At 43.4% G+C, this 20,066-nt stretch overlaps 1 pseudogene; it reads left to right on the forward strand.

Annotated features, from left to right (window-relative positions):
- The window catches only part of LOC135189817 (uncharacterized), an 81,562-nt pseudogene extending 66,712 nt beyond the window's left edge, over positions 1-14,850 (forward strand).
- The last annotated feature ends 5,216 nt before the right edge of the window (positions 14,851-20,066 follow it).

The raw sequence follows: 20,066 nt of genomic DNA on the forward strand, positions 1-20,066 counted from the left end.
GGGGATCCTTCCTTGGCAGGGAGGTTGGAGTCGATGGTCTCTGGAGGTCCCTTCCAACCTCTAAAGTTCTGTGACTCTGTGATGTTGTCTGGGAACAAGCATTGCATTCTTAGGTGCTCTGGCAACATCTCTTCTTCCCCAGTGCATGCCTAGTGGCCTGAGTCCTTGCACAGTGAGCTCTGGGTGCCTCATCCCCAGCAGGGAGTACAAGTGTCTTTGCTGTTGCGCTGTTCTCACCAGCACAAAGGAAGGGAATGCTCTGCAGCCATCCTCCAAAAATGTGATGTGTCATGGAATTAGTGCATTCATGACCATAACCAGTTAGATTTTCCATCTTACTCATGAAATTACAGCTCTTGCAGCACATAACTGTTATGAACAAGAGAAGAAGCAGCACTGTGAACTCCTTAAAGGAGAGGTTACTGTTCAACCTCTTACCCTCTGAGATCAAATGCAGTGCCATGTGGAGGTGACATGACCACAGGCAGAAAACTGACAACTTATTTTTGCATCTTGTACATCAACAACATCAAGTGAAGAATATGTGGTTTGCCTGGTGTATTTTAAGAGGTGGCTTGGGAAGATGCATGTTGTCATGATGTTTTTTTTTTTTCCTTGAGAGTTGCCTTGGGGAATATTATTGGTTCCCAAATGTGTTTTATTTTGCTAGCACAAAAATGCTGTTACTAGGTTAAAAAGAAATGGGCAACAAGCTCATGAAGGGGAAGAAGCAAACAATCCACTAAGCTTGCGTGAAGGCAGCAGCAGTAGCTCACAGTTGTTGAATACTGTTTCTCATTTATGTGTTGTTCTGTCAATTCTTCCAAGGAAATAAGCATGGACAAAACACTCTAATTTCAGGCCAGACCTAAAAGTTGTTCAATACCTGCCCAGACTTGGAAACTGTAGTGCTGAGAATTGCTGTGCAAGGACCAAGTGTTGTTATGTTCTGTAATATGTATGCATGGTTCTGGTCCTTTTAAGAGAAGAGGTCAATGTCAGTTCTTACAACAGTGAGGACTCTGGCCAAGCAATGTTGGCTGGAACTTGCATGGGCCCACAAATGCACCTCGGTGCTGGCCTGTAACAGGCACTGAGATGTTCCAGTTTTATTGAAAAAAACCCAAACCAAACAAACAACCTCCCCCAGATCTTCTAGAGCTGCTTAGTGGTGCCTGATTTTTCTCCTGTTGTTTGTGATCTGGATGGTTACCCACTGGGGATCAAGATGAGATCACCAAACACATTTGCACATGGGTGAACTAAATCTGAAGCTGTTATCTTCCCTGGTTGACTAAGCAGTAGAGACTAAAAACAAAAGCAACTACTACAGAAAACTCCTTGGCCTTAAAATTGTTGAAGAGGAAGCAAACTGTAGCTGAGAAGCAAGTTTCCAAAACAAAGCTGTCCTTAGAGTAATAATCCTGACACTTTGCCATAGGCAGAGCTCCGTGCATGCCTGGGAAACCCTCACAGAAAGCAGTCTGAGAAACGTGTGGCTGGTGAGCTTGATGAACAGTGCTGATGGGGATGATTGACTTACTCTGCAGCAGGGAGGGCTGAGGGGCTGGCTTCCCCCCTTCATTATTCCCGCAGTAATGATGATTCTTTCACATCAGAATAAAACAAGCTATTCTTCTGCACTGCAGCTGAAATGTCTCCCCTGTCTCCTCACAGTGACTGCTGGAAGGGAGCTGGGCTGTTACGAATGTGTCAGCCCAGAGTCTGCTGAGAGCTATAAATGTCATGCCCTGAATGGCATGCCCTCCTGGCTAGGTGGAATGTGTTCTTCAGAGAGACCTGAGGATAGGACCCCACCGCCTTCCTTCCCAGGCAGTTTCTGCCAGAGCCACTGCGTGAGGCTGTAAATGCATACTGAGGAACTGCTGGGAGGTCCCCTGGCTCTCTTTCGTCTTGGAGTCTGTGGCTCCAGATTCTCCTCCAGAGGGAGAAGATAGAGTTATGCTTTTGCCTAATTTCTGTGAGACCAAAACTGCAAAAAGAGCTATTTTCTTTTTCACTTCCACTGTTACAGAGTACTGTTGTAGGGCCATTGTGGGGCAATGAAGTGGTTCTTCGACATGATGAAGAGATTAAACACATCATCACTTGTATTTTGCTGCTCCCTCTTCTTTGCCAGAACTTACTTTACAGTGTAACCACAGTAAAAACAGCAGACATGGAGGATTTGAGAAGGAAAAGCTGTAGGTAAAAAAAACTTCTGTTCCCTGGCTATGGACAAGGCTGGGATATAACATGGAGGGTGATGACACCTCATGGTCATCAGCCACATCATTGCTGCCACGCTGCATGTCCTGCAGGTGTGTGACAGCCACGTTCTGATTCCTTCCACCAAAATGGATAGCAAACTCTGCCTGGGTGCTTTTGTCTGAGATGCTCTTTATCCCCTGTTCTATGTAGGTTTCCTGCATATTCATGACTGGACAAATACCATGTTCCTCTCAGGGACTGTTCTGATGTTTGTAGCTTTTCTTGCCTTTACTACTGCCAAGGAAAATGAAGGAACAACGTTTCCATCCTGCAGTTAAATCCTCCTGGTATGCACTGAAGAAAAGCAGGTGGATGCTGGTGTCTTATTAGGCCAGAATCTGTCCCTTCCATTTCCTTTGAGGAGAAGTGGTGCTGAGAGGCAGAAGCTGGAGCCCTGCCCAGCAGTCTTAAGTTCTGCCTTGAACACAGCTATGAGACAGTTTGTCTGGAGAAACTACTGGGCTGACAAATACCACTAGGTAGCTTGTTGGGAATTTTACCATAACAAATAAGCCTTTTTGTTCATGCCTTGAACCTCTCAGATCTGTGCCACACAGAGCTCTCCTGGGGGAAGGCTGAAGCCAGGATTCCCTGGTTTTGCCTTTGCACCCTTACCTACACAGCTGTTAGCCATTATTCTGCATTTTGCTGGTGCTGTACTTCAGCTGAAGGAGGTGGGGGGTTATTTTTTCCTTGTTTTGATTTGACTGGGGGAAAGTAATTATGTAAGCCCCACAATACCTCTGACTGCACAGAATATATCTGTCTAAGCAGAAATGGGTAGAACTTGGTTTTCTGCTACTTCAGTACAGGATGTGACATTTCTGGCTTTGTGAATGCATGTTTTGTCTGTGTTTTTTCATCTCTTTCCCACCCATTAGGTTTACTAAAACTTCAGCATTTGTGGTCAATGGAAATTGTTATTTCTATGCCAAAAAGAAATTTTAATGAAAACATTGTAGGCAAAGTTGTCAGAAATCCTTGTAGGTTACCATGTCCGTTTGAACTGGTTTGTTACACAGTTTGATATGCTCTATGGCAGTGTACTGGCTACGTAATTCCCTGACTCAGACGGTGCCTGTTTGATATGAGTGAAGTGTTCAGAGTGCCACTTTCAGAACAAGTTGGGAATCTAGGAGAGCAGCCAGGAAGAAAGGGACCTGGGGGTACTGGTAGGGAGGAGCTGAACATGAGCCCAGTAGTGTGCCCAGGTGGCCAAGAGAGCCAATGGCATCCTCGCCTGGATCAGGAGCAGTGTGGCCAGTAGGACAAGGGAGATTCTTCTGCCCCTGTACTCAGCACTGGTCAGGCCACACCTTGAGCGCTGTGTCCAGTTCTGGGCTCCTCTATTCAAGAGAGATGTTGCAGTACTGGAAGGTGTCCACAGGAGGGCGACAAAGCTATGAGGGGCCTGGAGCAGAGCCCTGTGAGGAGAGGCTGAAGGAGCTGGGGGTGTGCAGCCTGCAGCAGAGGAGGCTCAGGGCAGAGCTCATTGCTGTCTGCAGCTACCTGCAGGGAGGCTGTAGCCAGGTGGAGTTGGGCTCTTCTCCCAGGCAAGCAGCAATAGAACAAAGGAACACAGTCCCAAGCTGTGCAGGGGGAGGTGTAGAATGGATGTTAGGAGGAAGTTCTTAATGCAGAGAGAGTGATTGGCATTGGAATGGGCTGCCCAGGGAGGTGGTGGAGTCGCTGTCCCTGAAGGTGTTCAAGCAAAGCCTGGATGAGGCACTTAGTGCCATGGTCTGGTTGATTGACTAGGGCTGGGTGCTAGGTTGGACTGGATGATCTTGGAGGTCTCTTCCAACCTGGATGATTCTATGATTCTAAATCAGAAAAGAAATATATTCAAAAGCTGTGGTCTTTGTGTAGTTGAAAAGTCACCAGAGCTTGGACTTTGACAGCTCCTAGGGACTGAAAGCATGGCCTCCCACCTGAAGGCATTTCAAAAGGTCAAATATTTTATCCATCTTAAAATAAAACCTAATTGCTTCTGAAACCTTGCTCTGAAAGGTGCCGTGCAATAATATGAACAGGTCTAACTTTTGTGAGTTTTCCTTAAAGCTGCCAAGCTGCATGGACCAGCAGAACTCAGCCCCACAGTCTTGACAGTCCTGGGGAAGCTGGTGGGACTCCATGGCTCACGCAGAGCTGGATGCAATGGGTTTAACCTGGCAGAGGGGAGATTTAAACTAGATGATAGGAAGCTCTTTCCAGTGAGCACAGGTTGCCCAGGGAGGCTGTGGATGCTCCCTCCCTGGAGGTGTTCAAGGCCAGGTTGGATGAGGCCTTGAGTGACCTGTTCTAGTGGGAAGTGTCCCTGCCTATGTCGGGGGGGTTGGAACTTGATGATCTTTGATGTCTCTTAGAACCTAAACCAGTCTGTGATGTGGAAACTGACTTCAGTAAGGCTGGAAGAACGCTGAGGATTACATCTTTCCGCTCCTGAGAAGATATCAAATATCCACATGAACAACGTCTCTGCTCTAACCCTTGCTCGAAGGATGTGCCATGTAATAGAGCCGAGCTGTCAGAAGCTGCACCTGAGAGGAGGCTTTCTGCCCGAGGTTAGTCCCTGCTGCAGAGGCAGAGCTGCCAGTGGAGGGAGCCAAACGACATCGCTAGTGGCAGTGCTGCTTTTGCTGCTGGTTTCGCTGCGCTGCACTTGGCGCTGCCTTCCTAGCAGGAGGAAGCCAGGTACAGAACAGCGACGGCTCATAAATCCCCTGCTCGATGGCCCTGCTGTCACTGCGCTGCTTGTAAGCTGGTATGGGAGGGGAGATGTCTGCTTTCCAGCATCAGAAGACATGGCAGAGCAGCTGGTCCCAGTAACAATAACGACACTATTGCTGAGACAAACATTTTTGCGATGATGCATGGGAACACTAAATCCAAACCACATTGTTTAGCTAATGCATGCTTTCAGTCTGCTAAAGGGGAATGTCACATAACTGAAAGTAAATTGAAGAGATCAGAGTTTAGAAAATATGACAAAGTTGAAAACTTAAAGCTGTATTGCACAGTAACATCCTTGAGCAGAGCAATCATTGATCCAAAGTGGTGAGAATGTGTGCTTCATGGTACTGGGTATGGCCTGCCCCTGGTCAGGGCAGGGAACAGAACCTGCTGTGAGTCAAGAATGCTCTCTGCTGAGCACTCTGGTACAACTGAGCATAGCATATTGATGTGTGCTGTGAGGCAGGAGATGTAGCATTGCAACATAGCCTAGATAAGCCAGGCTGTAGGCATGGTTTCTGGTATTTCTCTTTAATCTGCCCTCCCAGTTGGGACTAATGAAACACTGCTCTGTGCATGCACACATCGGAAGAGCCCTACATCTATTTAATAGGGCAGTACCTTACTACTTCTTAGCAAGAGAAGTCTCTGCCTTTAGTAAGGAATGAGGTGCAACAGCCTAAGGAAAAAAATGGGAAGTTAAAGATGAATTGTGACCCAAAACATGTAATTCATAAATTAATTACTGAGCTTAGTGATATCTACCTTACTATTGCGACAGGTTTGCTGCTGGCACTCTTGGAACAACTGATACAGATTTGAATGTTTCTTGGAGATCCTTTTCTTTCTGGCACTGTTGTGAGGAGGTTGCTAAGTTTAGATCACAGGAATGTAAAGTTACTCAAATGGAGAAGTCTGCAAAGTTCATGCAATATAGAGAGATAAAAATGAGGTTTTGTTTCTTACCGGAGGATCACAGACAGCTTTCCCCCTTTCCTCTTCCCCATGGCTTTGCTATAAGCTATAGGCAACAATGGTTCTACCAGGTCTTGATCAAAGCTAGGAATGCCACTGGCAATGGTTTGAAGGCTGTATCTAAGCTCAGGCAGCAGAGAAGGAAAAAAAAGGGGAAGGGGAGTGTGTTAGAGACTCAAACTATTTTTAGGTGTGTAGACTGGGGAACCGACAGCAATATCGAAGTGCTTTTGTGATTACTTGGTTTTCGTGTTAGAGGGTAGAGTCTGTCAGCACGTTGTTTGTTTTTACTGTCTGGACTCCTGCTTTTGAAAAGCTGATCCAGATAACTTCAGTGATACACTGTACAGTGATTCTTGCCTATTAAAATAAATGGAATCCAGCACTTTCAACAAAAGCCCCTGATGTTCTGATCCTCCCATGTATTGTCAGAGTGCTGGGGCACTGCAGCTCGTGAATTACGCAGATGGAGGAAGGTTTATAGAGTCTGTGGCAGTGATTTTATCCCATACCCGAAGTGCAAGAGTTTTCTTCCAAAGAACAACATTATATGATACTCTTAAAATTAGTAGGGCCTGCTTGGCTATACCAGTAATTGTGCAGGTGCTGCAGGACTTTGTGACAGAGCCCTTTGGAAGGAAAGCTGGAGTGTTGCAGAGGCTGTGTGCTAACTCAAAAAGCCAAATTAAAAACGTATGCAGCCTTGCTGCAGCATGTGGGTGGCTTTTAGGCAAGTGCAGAATGTTGTTAAATGTTGAAATCAAATATAGGCATAGGGGAAAACTGGTGTGTGAATGGAAAGACTGATCACATACTGGTCCTGTCATTTAAATGTGTGGTAGGTTCCTCTGAAAATCTGCCTAGTAACAGGCAGGGAAACACAAATCCCATCCTAAGTCCTTGCCCTTTTCTAAATCTAGCCTTTCTGTAGGTCTGAAATACCAGGCTTGCATTTACAGTTTAACAGCTGCCTTTGCATTTTCTTTCAGAGGCTGTGGACTTACTGTCTGTTCATTCACCCTGACTATGGTGCCCATAAAACCAGACAGCTGGCAACTTAAGTAATGCATATTAACCTCAAAACTCAGATCTGAGCTGGAAGAAATTCCTCTTTTTATGGATATGAAAACTGAAGTACAGAGATTTAAACATTTATTCACCATCCTTTGAAAGGTTGTGGCATGGAGAGGATTTGATCTTTGCTCTGGAAAACCTCAGTCCAGTATTTGATAATGACCTTTTTTTATCACCTGGGAGGTAAAATGCCAAAATTCTCAGCTTCAAGAACAAAATATTAAGCAAACAGTAATGATTTAGGCTGCCTAACCTGAAACAAGCCTACAACCATGAGATTTTGCATGTAAAAGAAGATGTGGTATGTGATGGTCTAGTCTTCACCTAATGTCTAGCTCTTCATATGCAGAATGCTCTTTTTTCACTAGTTAATAAAAGGCACAATGCTACTCAAAGTCAGGAAAAGTGCATTTAGTGCACTGGAAGAGTTAGTTACATGCTGAGAGCAGAGCAGTGATCAAATCCTGCAAAGTCCTCTAAGCATCCCTTTCATTTTGAGTGCTGTCAAAGTTGAAGGTACAAGACACTTGCTCTTAGTTTCAGCAAGTTTGCAGACTTGTAAAATAATCTACACCAACCAGGTTTTAGGATGAGGAAGGACCATGAACAGTTTCAGGGTGCCTTATTTGGTTATTTTAGTGTGCAATTATTGTTACTGGTGGTTTTTTCATTGGGATTCGTTTTTTTGTGTGTTTTCTCTCCCTCCAAACTGACAAAAAATTAGTGGTTGATGTCACTGCATTTTAAACAGATCTGAAAGAAGTCCTGAGACATTAGATTTTCTAATATGTGAGAGGGAGATATGCTTTAGTGAGGATCAGTGATTAACATATTCTGACCAGAATGAGTTGGCTATCAGCTCAAGAATGAAAGCAATGTAGGTACCTTTGGTGGATTAATTCAGGAGAAATAAGACAAAGCTTTCTGAAAGCAAACCTAAAATGATGCTTTGGGTTCTCTAATCCTCCCTCTTCCCCTTGCCCCACTATTTTATCCACTTAATTTGGGAGAGTCCTGCTCTGAATGCTTTTGCCAGTGACATCACCTTTTAATCTGTTCATTTGCAGCTACTTTGGAGCTGCAGCTCCTTTTATGTCACTCCCCCAGTATGTAGAGTTTGCAGTTTTCTCAGATAATTGGCCATCTTGACAAGAAGAGTGACACAATCGACTGTCAGATACTTTTCATTCCTGACTTCCATGCCAAATCTGGCATGTGGTTATTGGATAATAACGTGTTATCTTAATTAGGTGTATCTTCATGATGCACACTTTATAACAGATAGAGCCTATGAAACTGCTGCAGTGCCTTGCCAGGGTATCTTTGAAATGAGATTCCCTACTTAAGGGTTTTCTTCCTTCTTAAATAAATAAAGGGTAAGCGAACAATCGCAGAGTCCAAAGCTGAATCCTAGCACTTCCTGTTAAGCCTCACAAAATAGTGCAAGAAACATGTTTGGTCTGCTTTCTAAGGCTTGATGATGTGATAGGAAGGATGTTGTATGTAACATCAAAGAGTGATGTTGTTATACCTCTGAAGCATGACTTCTGGAAGTCCAAGTGAAATAATGTATGCTCATTTTTTTCCCCTCCTGAATGTGGCAGATTTTAATAGGCTTGGATTCTTATCAGAAATGTCCCAATGATTTCCTCCATTGTGTTTGTGTGTGCTTTTTTTTCTGCCCCTTCCCCCCCCTCCCTTTTATTTTTGATTAGCCAAATTTCTCTCACACCTCCCAAAGCCCTGTTAGGTGACTCCCTGCTGGGTTTACTTAAGAGTGGTGCCAAGCAGATTGCAAGCTGCCAAAACCAGCCAACAAACCACTGGTGATGAGCAAATGTTTCTGCTCTTTCAGCTCACAGTGAGCATAATTCCTGCCCATGATGTCCAAGTAGAAAATGGCCAAGTCTGGACAATGGACAGAACAGTATTTTGGACCTGGACATAGTGTCTGGCAGGAGATCAAGGTGGATCATGGCTTTGACGTACATGGACTCCTACATGTTCGTGTTAGTATTAAAGTCTCGAGACTCTTCCTGGCCCGGTGATCACCCTTGAAATTGACTTCTTGGAGCTGTGCTTGATGATCTTGGAGCAGAATTTAGATCTGTGTACTTCTATCTCACACACAACAGTTACAGAGCTCTTTGTGAAAGGCCATGAAATGGGACTCTTTAGCAGGCCCCACAGTGTACAGTGCACCAAAAGTAATTCCCAGGGTATGACTGGATTAATTTTCTCCATGTCCTGTTGCAGTGAATATATCAGTAGTATATTGTGTTTTCTCACCTTTGCTCCTCCAGATGTAGGAGAGGAGGAATAGATTGTGCCTGTTGCAGCATGCCTGTACTGTTCTTTTTAGTGTGTCCTCATGCTTGTCCTCACACCTAAGTCCATTAATTGTCTATGTAATATCTCCATATGCTGGCTTGCATGTGACAAGAGGCTCAGAACAAGCCCCAATGGCTTTCCCGGGAGGAAAAACCCTCCCCCCTTACTCTTCAGAGTTTTGATCCACCTTCATCCAATTCACAGAGTCACAGAACCTTAGAGGTAGGAAGGGACCTCCAGAGATCATAGAGTCCAACTCCCCCTGCCAAGGCAGGATCCTCTAAGGTAGTCTGCACGGGCATGCATCCAGGTGGGTTTTGAAAGTCTCCAGAGCAAGAGACTCCACAACCTCTCTAGCCACCTTGTTCCAGGGCTCTGTCACTCTCGCTGTAAAGAAGTTCCTCCTCACATTGAGGTGAAATCTATGTTCCAATTTGTAGCCATTGCTCCTTGTCTTATTGCTGCTGACCACTGAAAAGAGATTGGCCCCATCCACTTGACACTCACCCCTCCGATATTTGTATACATTGATCAGATCCCCTCTCAGTCTTCTCTTCTCCAGACTAAACAGCCCCAGGTTTCTCAGGCTCTGCTCAAGACAAAGTAGTACAGAACAAGGAAGAGGAAAATGTTTGGAAAGAAAACAGTGAAATAGCAAATAGCCTTCTGGTTAGGGCAGCCAGTGGGAACGGGGGGGACCTGGTTGTTCAGATCCCTCTTTATTCATCATGGAACTCCTCCAACGGGAGACATTCAGACATGCCATACATAGCCACTAATGTGCTTGTCATGAAGTAGAGTGTGGAGAAAGGGCTTGAACCTAGTTCTGCCATATCCTGTCCCTGGGGAGGGCACAAACCACCAGCTTTTGGATCTGGCAGACATGTCATCACAGTGTAAGTCTTCTGCTGTGGAGTGCTAATCCTGCCTTGAAGCAGACTAATCTTTCCCAGGAGATAGGATGTTAAAACTAGTCAGTTCCTGTAACAAGTTTTGGGTTGAGCAAACCAGTATTTTCGGATACAGAAATAGCTGTTTCAAACATTCCCAGCTCGTACTTGCTGTTCCAGTCACAAAAGCCACTTTGTACCTCCTTTGTACTTCTTTGATGCCCTAATGGAGATCGTGTGTCTACTCTCCTCTGGGTCCCTCAAGCACATCATCTAGCAGTGTGTTGCACATCTTTGTTCTACTGTAGATGCTCCTAGCTGTAATCACAGTCCAGGACTAGCACAGTGTTAAGTATGTTGCAAAACATGAAAGAATCTTTGTTGTGGTCCCCCAAGGTGTTTGCTTTCTAACTATAAATTAAAAGGCTGGAGGTGGATGTTGTGGCTGGAGTGTATGGAGCAAGGAAACACTAAGATGTGAATGATATTTTAAAATACATTCCTTGTCAAGACTTGATATGTGTAGTGCAGAGGGGAAGAACTCTAAAGAAAGGTTTAAAATTATATACTTGATAAAGATGTCAATTTTCACATGACTAAGTATCAGATTATTAAATGTCTTCTTGAACTCCAAGTCTAGTTCCTTTGAGAGAAAGTTTCATGGATGATTTAAAATGTGACAAGACTTTTTTTTGCCAATCTTGTGTTTTAATGTAGATGTTACTTAAGAAGGAGGTGGGAAGGAAGAGAAGTCTATGCATTTGGAATCAGATCATTGCATTTGCTTAGTACTGATAATGTCTTTTTGGGTGTGAACATGTGACAGTACATGAGCTGGTTCTGCCGAGCAGGTTGATCCGAGTCAAGAACAACATGCAGGATTAGGTGATGTTCATTAATCTCATTAGCCAATCCTAAACCAGAAAACATCTGTGTGATGCTGCACTTGAAATTTAGGAAGGTGAAGTACGTGCTCAACTCACCTTAGAATCATAGAAATTCTCATGTTGGAAATGACCCAAAATAATCATCAAGTCCAACTCCCTGCTGCTCACAGGACCACCTATAATGAATGCAGTCCTCTTCTCTGACCCCAGACTAGAACTCTGTATGCTGCTGGAGAAGATCGTTGAGGAGGCAGCAACAAATGATGACTCTTACTCCTCCTCTCTCCTATGAGAAGGTAACTTCTTTCAGTTCTTTCATTGTTTAATCAGCCTGTACATTGGGTTGAGTTCTCCACGAACAAAGCAATGATGTAACTTATGTGACTGAGCTAAAGAGGTGGTCAGGTACCCTTGAAATTAAAGGATCACCAAAGACCTTCCAGGGACAGCTGTCAAAAACTATAACGCCACTCAGAGTCTGGGAATTGTGCAAGACTGCTGGCAACGAATTTCCTTGCTTAGATAGGCTGTTCCAATCTCAACTTCTCTGTGGATAGCAGTATGATTGTAATATTTAATTCTGTATGGGTAGCACCTCTCTGAATGATGAGTGTTTATAAAAGCTGTCAAGCTTGAAAAGCATGTAGCATTCTACCCTTTGACAGATGGCTAAAGGGTTTTTAGGAACAGTAAACATTAAGTGTGGCAGAAGGAAATCGTGTGTTAGCAAGGCAAGACTGGTAACATAGTTTTGAACAATTTAAACAGGCACAACTGGAAAGTCATCAGATGCATTACTGAAGCTTGGGAATCCATCTGGCAAAACAGTATTGGAAGGAGCAGGGCAATTATGGATGGGATGAGGTGCCAGGATACAAATAGGTGCTCCCGTGGAAGAGGGCTGGAGCTCAGCTGATGGTTAATAGCAGTTTTATTGGGTTTTTCTGCTCTGTGCTATCAAGTAATTACCACTTAGTGTGTGAATTTTCACAGCGTGGAAAACTTCTCCCCTAAGCCAATATAACTGACATTGTCTTAGCAGAGATACAGTTACACTAAGGAGAAAAAAAGATTCTTTTTGTAAGTGAAGAGTTTTATTTTCAATTGCTAATTTAAGCCTTATTGGCAGAAGTTGTAGAGTTTGGACAAGATCTGCCAGTGTAGCTCTGCTAGAAAACTTCTAAAGAGTTCAACTGGAAAGCTTTGAACCTCGGGCTGTAACATGCAGTGCAGAAGGAAAGAGAAGTAGATTCTTGCCTCTCCCAGATAAGAGTGGAGAAGCTGCCCAGTCTGTCACGCCTGACCATGCTGCTGAATCGCCTCCCTACAGATCCCCAGTATCAGCAACTCTTCATCAATCTGGTAAGACTGAAGCCAACTCTAAAAACAAACATTTCCTCCTCGAACAATGTGTTTGTTATATTTCCTCATTTGTTTATGATGGCTGTGTCAGCCACACTGATTTACATAAACACTGCCAATCCTGGGACCTTACATTCTCAACAAAAGTAGCTGAGTACAAACAGCATTCCCAAGTTTTAATTCATATTGTATAAACATAACAGATGTTGATAACGTGAGCCAAAAAGAAAATACAACAAAGGAGACCATTTCAAGGGGGCTTTTGATTAAAATACATTCCAGATTGACAAAATGATACAATGTTAATGGAATAGATCATTTAAATGTCATTATTTGGCTCTTATAGTCCTATAAAGCAACACATTGGAGATTTTAGGTTCCATTACTGTACAGTGCCTATACATCAACTTATAAATAAAGCTGTATTTCTTTCCCCTTTCCTTTTCCCCCCTTCTCTTTATTTTAATCCCTACTGTGACATTGCCACATTTATTTCCTAAATACAGTATTAAAACACTGGGTCCAAAAGCAATAATATGTTTGGTATACTGTATAAGGCCTAAAACAAATATCTTACTAACAAAATAAATGTACTTTTTACCTCGGTGAATTTCCAGGCTGCAGGATTGAAACTGAGCTGATGTGACACTGGGAAATTGCTGCCAGAGAGCCAAATTCAAACGGGTTTTACGTTAAAAGGTTTCGGATCTATCTAGTCTGAATTCCTTGCTTTGAGAATAGATAGAAGGACAGAAAAGTTGTAAGAACACAATGCTCCCAATATCCAGTATCTAAACTGGTTTATGAGTTGCCTTTTAATAGATGGGGAAACTGAGATGGAGCCAGAACATGTGGCAGGAACATGACAGCTCAACTGAGACCTAGTTCAGAGAGGGCATACAGCACTCATTTAGTTTTTACACTCATCCCTTCCAACAACTTGTTGTTAACACTTGTGAAAGATCTGTTTCTGATAGCCACAGAAACGTCCACTGTGAAGTCCTTAGGTGTATTGACTTCCTGTGCCAGTGAGTCCCACAGCAACATTGTATGTGATATAGACAGAGGAAACCTTTTTGCCTTTGATTGTTTTTTTTTCCTTTCTTATGTCTTTGAATGTCTCATCAGGCCTGTAAGTGAGAGAGGGAGAAGAGATGTGTCTGTGGACTTAGTTATATTATCATATCATAGCACTGATAGCAATTTATCATCTGCAGCAAAGATGTGGTGTCAAGGGACATGGTTTAGCACCAGACTTGGTAGTTACATAGTGGTTGGGACTATATGATTTTAGAAGTCTTTTTCAGCCAAAATGATTCTGTGATTCTATGATCATGTCTTTGTTTTGCTTTTACCCTGGGGAGCCATACCCTTGGGAAGCACAATACACCTTTGTCAGAACTGGCTGAGTCATAAGAAAGACACTGCAGAATGATGTGGAAAGCAAAACCTTAGTGAACACTGATACCAGCTATAAAGACCAGCCTGGCTAAAAATAAAATGGTCTTTAGCTCCATTCCTGTGCAGAAACAGTTCTAGCCCTCATAGTTGTCAGTGGTCAGAGCTTAGTGCTTGCAGGCTTTCTTCTCACAGCAATATGGTTGTTTTCTTTGTCCTCTTCCTCCAGTTTATGTTTCTATGTGGATTGACTTTTATAAGCATTTGCTGCAAAATATTACAGGATGTCATAAACAGTTGTGTAATGAGAGAGCAGCTATAAAAAAATCTTAAGACTTAATAAATACTGGGGTTGCTGACTATTTCCAACTTAAAACTCAGATCATATCAATGGAGCTCAACTTTGCTTTCCTAAGCCTGTGAGATTTGGTTACATTCCAGTCATAATAGTTTATTTAGAGTGAACCTGATGGTTCACCAAAAAAGTGTTTTTTTATACTATGGTATTTCCTGATGTTTTAGGTGTAATTGATGATGAGTAACAGGAGAGAACTAATGTTCTTACTGGCTGCTGTCCTTCAAACCTCTTACCTCTTTCTACCTGGCCATCTTCTTCTGCTTCTCCTTCTCACCCCTGTGTCAGGGGTGCACTCATGCTTTTGTGTTCTCCCTGTGCCTTCCAGGAGCCATAGATAAACAAGTCTGCAATGTCAGTCCAAGCTCATGTCTCACTGTAATACACCTATGTCATCTCTTGCACCCTGGGCCTGTGCCATCGTTGTTGACCCACAGAACAAGTGGCTGGGTTGATCACCAGGCAGGATCTGATGCTTTTCACTCTGGAGGAGAGAGGCAGGTCCCAGCTGGCACCACAGAGCCCTCATGGCTGTGAGCAGCCCCTGGATTCAAGGCCACAGATGTACTCCTAGGCTTTGTCACTTCTTTTGAGCCCATGTTATTCAGGGAAAAAAAAATCTGAGTTTGTCCACTTGATCCTTTCCTGAGAAGAGATGCTTAAAAGCTGCTGTATGTGGATGTGTGGATGTAGCCCAGAGCTATGTCTTTTCAGATGTTTGTTGGTTGCAAAATTCATTAATTCAAGTGCTTGTGAGACAAAATAGGAATTTAAGTGTTTATGGACTACATATATAAAATTGGATGTGAAGAATGAATGTCAAGGATGCTTTTCTCACACTGTCACTGCTTCCCAATGGAAAAAAATTGTCATGCCCATTAGCAGCAGTTAGGTGGCCAAAGCCTTTCAGTGAGGACCTCTGTTTGTTAAAAAGGAGAATGTTCCCATACCAGCGTTTTCGTAATGAAAAATGCATGTTTAACTGAGAGAGGACTGCAAGGAACAAGGCATTGGCCTTTCTTCATATCCCACATGTATTAGAATTGAAAGGGAGACCTTTCTGTGAGAGAGGTAGGACTGTAGGGTCCCTAACAAATCCCCACCACACTTCTCAGTGAGGAGAACTTGACAAACTTTTCTGTTACTTACATTTGTGTCAATTTCAACAGCTCCTAGGGTAGACTCATAGAACCAACCAGGTTGGAAGAGAACTCCAAGATCATCCAGGCCAACCTATCACCCAGCCCTAGCCAATTAACTAGACCATGGCACTAAGTGCCCTCGTCCAGTCTTTTCTTGAACACTTCCAGGGATGGTGACTCCACCACTTCCCTGGGCAGCCCATTCCAATGCCAATCACTTTCTCTGGCAACAACCTCCTCCTAACATCCAGCCTAGACTTCCCTTGGCACAACTTGAGGCTGTGTGCCCTTGTTCTGTTGCTGGTTGTCTGGCAAAAGAGACCAACCCCACCTGGCTGCAGCCTCCCTTCAGGTAGTTGTAGACAGCAATGAGGTCACCTCTAAGCCTCCTATTCTCCAGGCGAAACCACCCATCTCCCTCTGCCTCTCCTCACAGGGCTATGTTCCAGGCCCTTCACCAGCTTTGTCGCCCTTCTCTGGACATATTCTAATACCTCAGCATCTCTCTTGAATTGAGGAGCCCAGAGCTGGACACAGTAGGCTCTCTTTTCTTTCTTTCCACTTGACAGAGTAACATTTTTAGTTAAGTTCACGTGCAGTGAGGGTGAGGTACAGGGCAAATTCTTAATATTGAGGAAGCAACATGATAAACTGTGGCAGTAGCTTTTGTGTACATAGCAGCATTTAGCAGCTGAGTACAAATTAAATGATTCTTCATGATTTTGGAGCTGTAGATACTTTTAGATTTCCTTCTATGACTTCATAATTGGTGCTTCATTTTGTTCTGTTAAATGCCAGAGGGATTCCCACAGATTTAAATCAAGCATGTATGAAGGATTCCACTGCTATTAACGCTGTTGTAGCGAATACCAAAGAAAACTAGTAATAATTTACTGGTTAACTTGCCAAAAATGCTGAAAGTGAATTGCTGGTATTTGAAACATGCAGCTTTGAGTCAAAGATTTGTTGGATTTTCTCTCGCTTTCCCCTCTGGATCTTGTCTTTATCAATAATGTTGCTTTTGCAGCAGCACAGAGAACACACAGCACTTTAAAAATGAAATAGTTGGTCAATGCAGATAGCTGGCAGCCCAGAAACTCATGGAGGTACATGAGCAAAGCTCTTTGAATGGGGAAGTGAAGTATGTTGTCTCTAGGGTGAGAAATGGATTTGCACATTATCCACCCAAAAGGCATGGAGAGGGATGTTTATTCAGATCTTGTTGCAGTTAGTAATCTGTTATTCACAAGTACACTAGTCAGATCGTTGGCACTTTGGAGCTATGCCTCACCTGCCTGAAAAATGCAGCGTTTTTCTTGAAGGAATTAGGGTTTGTGTGCCACCAGAACAAGAGATCTAATCTAAAAATGCCTGGAGATTTCCCCTTCAGGCAGTGAGAGCCTCTTCTCTTGATAACCAAATCTGAACAACCTCGCCATGAATTTGGTTCAAAGCCTATTGCTGACTTCCTTTTCCTTGATTTACTGAATACACAAAGTATCACCCTTCGAAGACTCGAGTAATGCAATTTCTTTTTGCTTACAGCATCTGTGGCTAGATGACTCAGTACAAACTGTAGTCAGAATGTACTTTGCAGAGCAGGAGGGCTGGAGGCAGCCAGGATATCTGTAACTCATTACACAACTTTGAATAGGTCACTTAAAAGCTTGGCATGTCATTTACTCTGCCTTTAGAGCTGGAATGGTGATATAGATCCACCATAATTATTGTGAAGAGTACACATGAAAGATGCTAGAAGAATATAAACTGGACTAGTATTTTGTGCAGGCCATTTGTACAAAGCTGTGTCAGGAACAAGTGTCATTTCTAAGGAAAAGTTCACCTGTGGAACTGCTCAGTCCTGTGCTGTGAGCTGGATGAGGGACGGCATGCCACATTTTACCATGCATTATTATCATCCAGTTCCATTGCTGGATGAGTATTTTTGAGTGATAAATGTGTTTGTGATGACATATGAAGTAGAATTCCTCCCAGGACTTACAGAAATAAATGGCTCCCTTACATTCTGAACCACAGTGACAGAGACTGGCCTTCCAGTGACAGAAAGGAGCCTACGAGAAAGCCAGGAAGGGACTTCTCACGAGGGCTTGTTGTGACAGGATTTAAACTTGAGAGGAGATTTAGTCTGGGTATCAGAAAGTAATTCTTTACAGTGAGGGCGGTGAGACACTGGATTAGATTGCCCAGGGAGGTCATGGATACCCCCTCTCTGGAGGTGTTCAAGGCCAGATTGGTTGAGGCCCTGAGCAACCCAGGCTAGTGGGAGGTGTCCTCGCTCATGGCAGGGGGTTGGAACTGGATGATCTTTGGTCCCTTCTAATCTAAACCATTCTATGAACCTATGAATCCATCTCATCAGAAGCCATAACAACACAATACCTACAGGACAGTGAGAAAAAAGATGAAATGTATTGGAAGCTTTCCATTAATGCATGATTCTTGTGGTCTGTGTATAAAGCAGGTCTCTAAGGAATGACAGTAACAAGTAGCCCTGTCACCCGGTACAAGATACCTGCTTATAGTGAATGGTAAATGTTCTGCTATTTCTTTGTATAATTCACATTGAAGACTAAGGTAGAGCAAAAAAGCTATTTTAATAGGAAATACAGTTTGTGCATGAGCTTTCACTGTATCTGAACAGAAATCTCAGTGACAAAGGACTTGGCAGCAAAATTCAAGTCATTTGCATTATTTCAGGTCTGCCTCCTGTATGATGGCACTTCCCTAACACTTCTTGCTCTCTCAAACTGCAGGACAGCTCAAAACCACATGAAGACTGAACTTCAGATCCAGGTTTGAGCTGAAGCCATGCTAAAATCCCCCCCATTCGATTAGAAGAAAAATGCTTTCACAGTAGATTCATTAAGCCACCTGCGCATTGCATATCCCTGTGAAGGAGCAGAAACTGATGGGAGAAGGTTTTTGTGGTGGGCACCTTTAAGGTATGGTTTTCTAAGTGTCCTGTACTGTCTTTCTGTTTATGCTAATGAGTGTAACATTGGTGCTGCTTCTCCTGTCATGTGATGCTTGTATACCTTTGAGTTAATCACCTGATGTTTTTAACTGGTTTATCATGCTGTAGAACCTTTTAACCTTTTCTTGTTTTCCAAATGATTGTTCCTTACAGTTCTTAACAGGACGTTGCCCTTTAATCACATTTATTGGCTGACCAGGAGTAGAAAAGCCTAAAGGAGGGCAGACAGATGAATAAATTCTTAGTACCTGTTTTATATAAAAATTATGATTTGAAGGATAGAATAGAATAGAATCAACCAGGTTGAAAGAGACCTCCAAGATCATCCAGTCCAACCTAGCACCCAGCCCTTGACAAGCAACTAGACTATGGCACTAAGTGCCTCATCCAGGCTTTTCCTGAACACCTCCAGGGACGGCGACTTCATCACCTCCCTGGGCAGCCCATTCCAATGCCAATCACTCTCTCTGGCAACAACTTCCTCCTAACATCCAGCCTATACTTCCCCTGGCACAGCTTGAGACTGTGTCCCCTTGTTTTATTGCTGGTTGCCTGGCAGAAGAGACCAACCTCTACCTGGCTGCAGCCTCCCTTCAGGTAGTTGTAGACAGCAATGAGGTCACCTCTGAGCCTCCTCTTCTCTAGGGTAAACAACCCCATGGTACTTGATACCATCAATGACTGGTACTACTACATGTTAGTTTTCATTATGCACAGTTGTCTACTCAAAATTGTGATCATTCTCTCCCTTCTTTTCCAGAGATTGTGTTCTCCTCTTTTGGGGAAGTTTTCTGAATGTTAAGGTATATATGCAGTTATATACACAGTCCAGCAGCAGTAGCCAAAGGTGCTAGTAATTGGATATAGACTATCTGACATCAAGGCTGAGATAGCCTTGAGACAAAAAGCCAAAGAGGAATGGAAATGTAATTCTGCAAGAGTAGTGCCTGGAAAATCAGCGACAGGGAAGTGCTGCAAAACATTACTGTTGTCTCTGCTGCCCCTTCTCACGTAGCTTCGCTAACAGAGCTGTCAGTGTACCTCTGGTGATCATGAAATCACTTAATGAAATGAAGTGTAACCAGCTCTCTACTAAACTAGTGCTTAATTAAGTGTGACCATCAAGAGATGGGAACCATAATAGTATACAAGGGAATGCTTGTTCATTCCTGAAAGGCCTATTAAAGTAAGAGGAAATATGTGATCAGCAGAGTTGTCTGAGTGCCTAACATGGTGTGGTGTGGGAGTGCCAGCATCAGAGTTCAAACACGTGAAGAGTTATTGCTGCTTACTTGAGGTACTGCACAAACCAGAAAAACTATGTGAAGGTAGTCAATGCCTAACACACTTCTGAGGGGCCAAAGCAATGAAATGCTTGGTTAACTTGCACTATCTCATTAAATGGGCACATCTTGCTTGTAGATTATGTTCTGCTGCTGTGGCAAACGCTCACTCCATGTCACCAGAGGAACAGTTTCTGCATAGTTTACTTTGAAGGTCTGACAGCAAAGAATTGATCATTTTTGTGCAGTTTGTATTTGTAAAGAGCTCTGCAGATGTCAAGTCCCATGGCTTCTGCTGCGATGCTGCTGTAACCGCCCTTATTGTATATGAATGGAAGCCAGAAGCATTTCACCCATTTCTGCCTTCTCA

Source organism: Pogoniulus pusillus, chromosome 34, assembly GCF_015220805.1.
Source record: "Pogoniulus pusillus isolate bPogPus1 chromosome 34, bPogPus1.pri, whole genome shotgun sequence".
In the NCBI taxonomy this organism is placed as follows: domain Eukaryota; kingdom Metazoa; phylum Chordata; class Aves; order Piciformes; family Lybiidae; genus Pogoniulus; species Pogoniulus pusillus.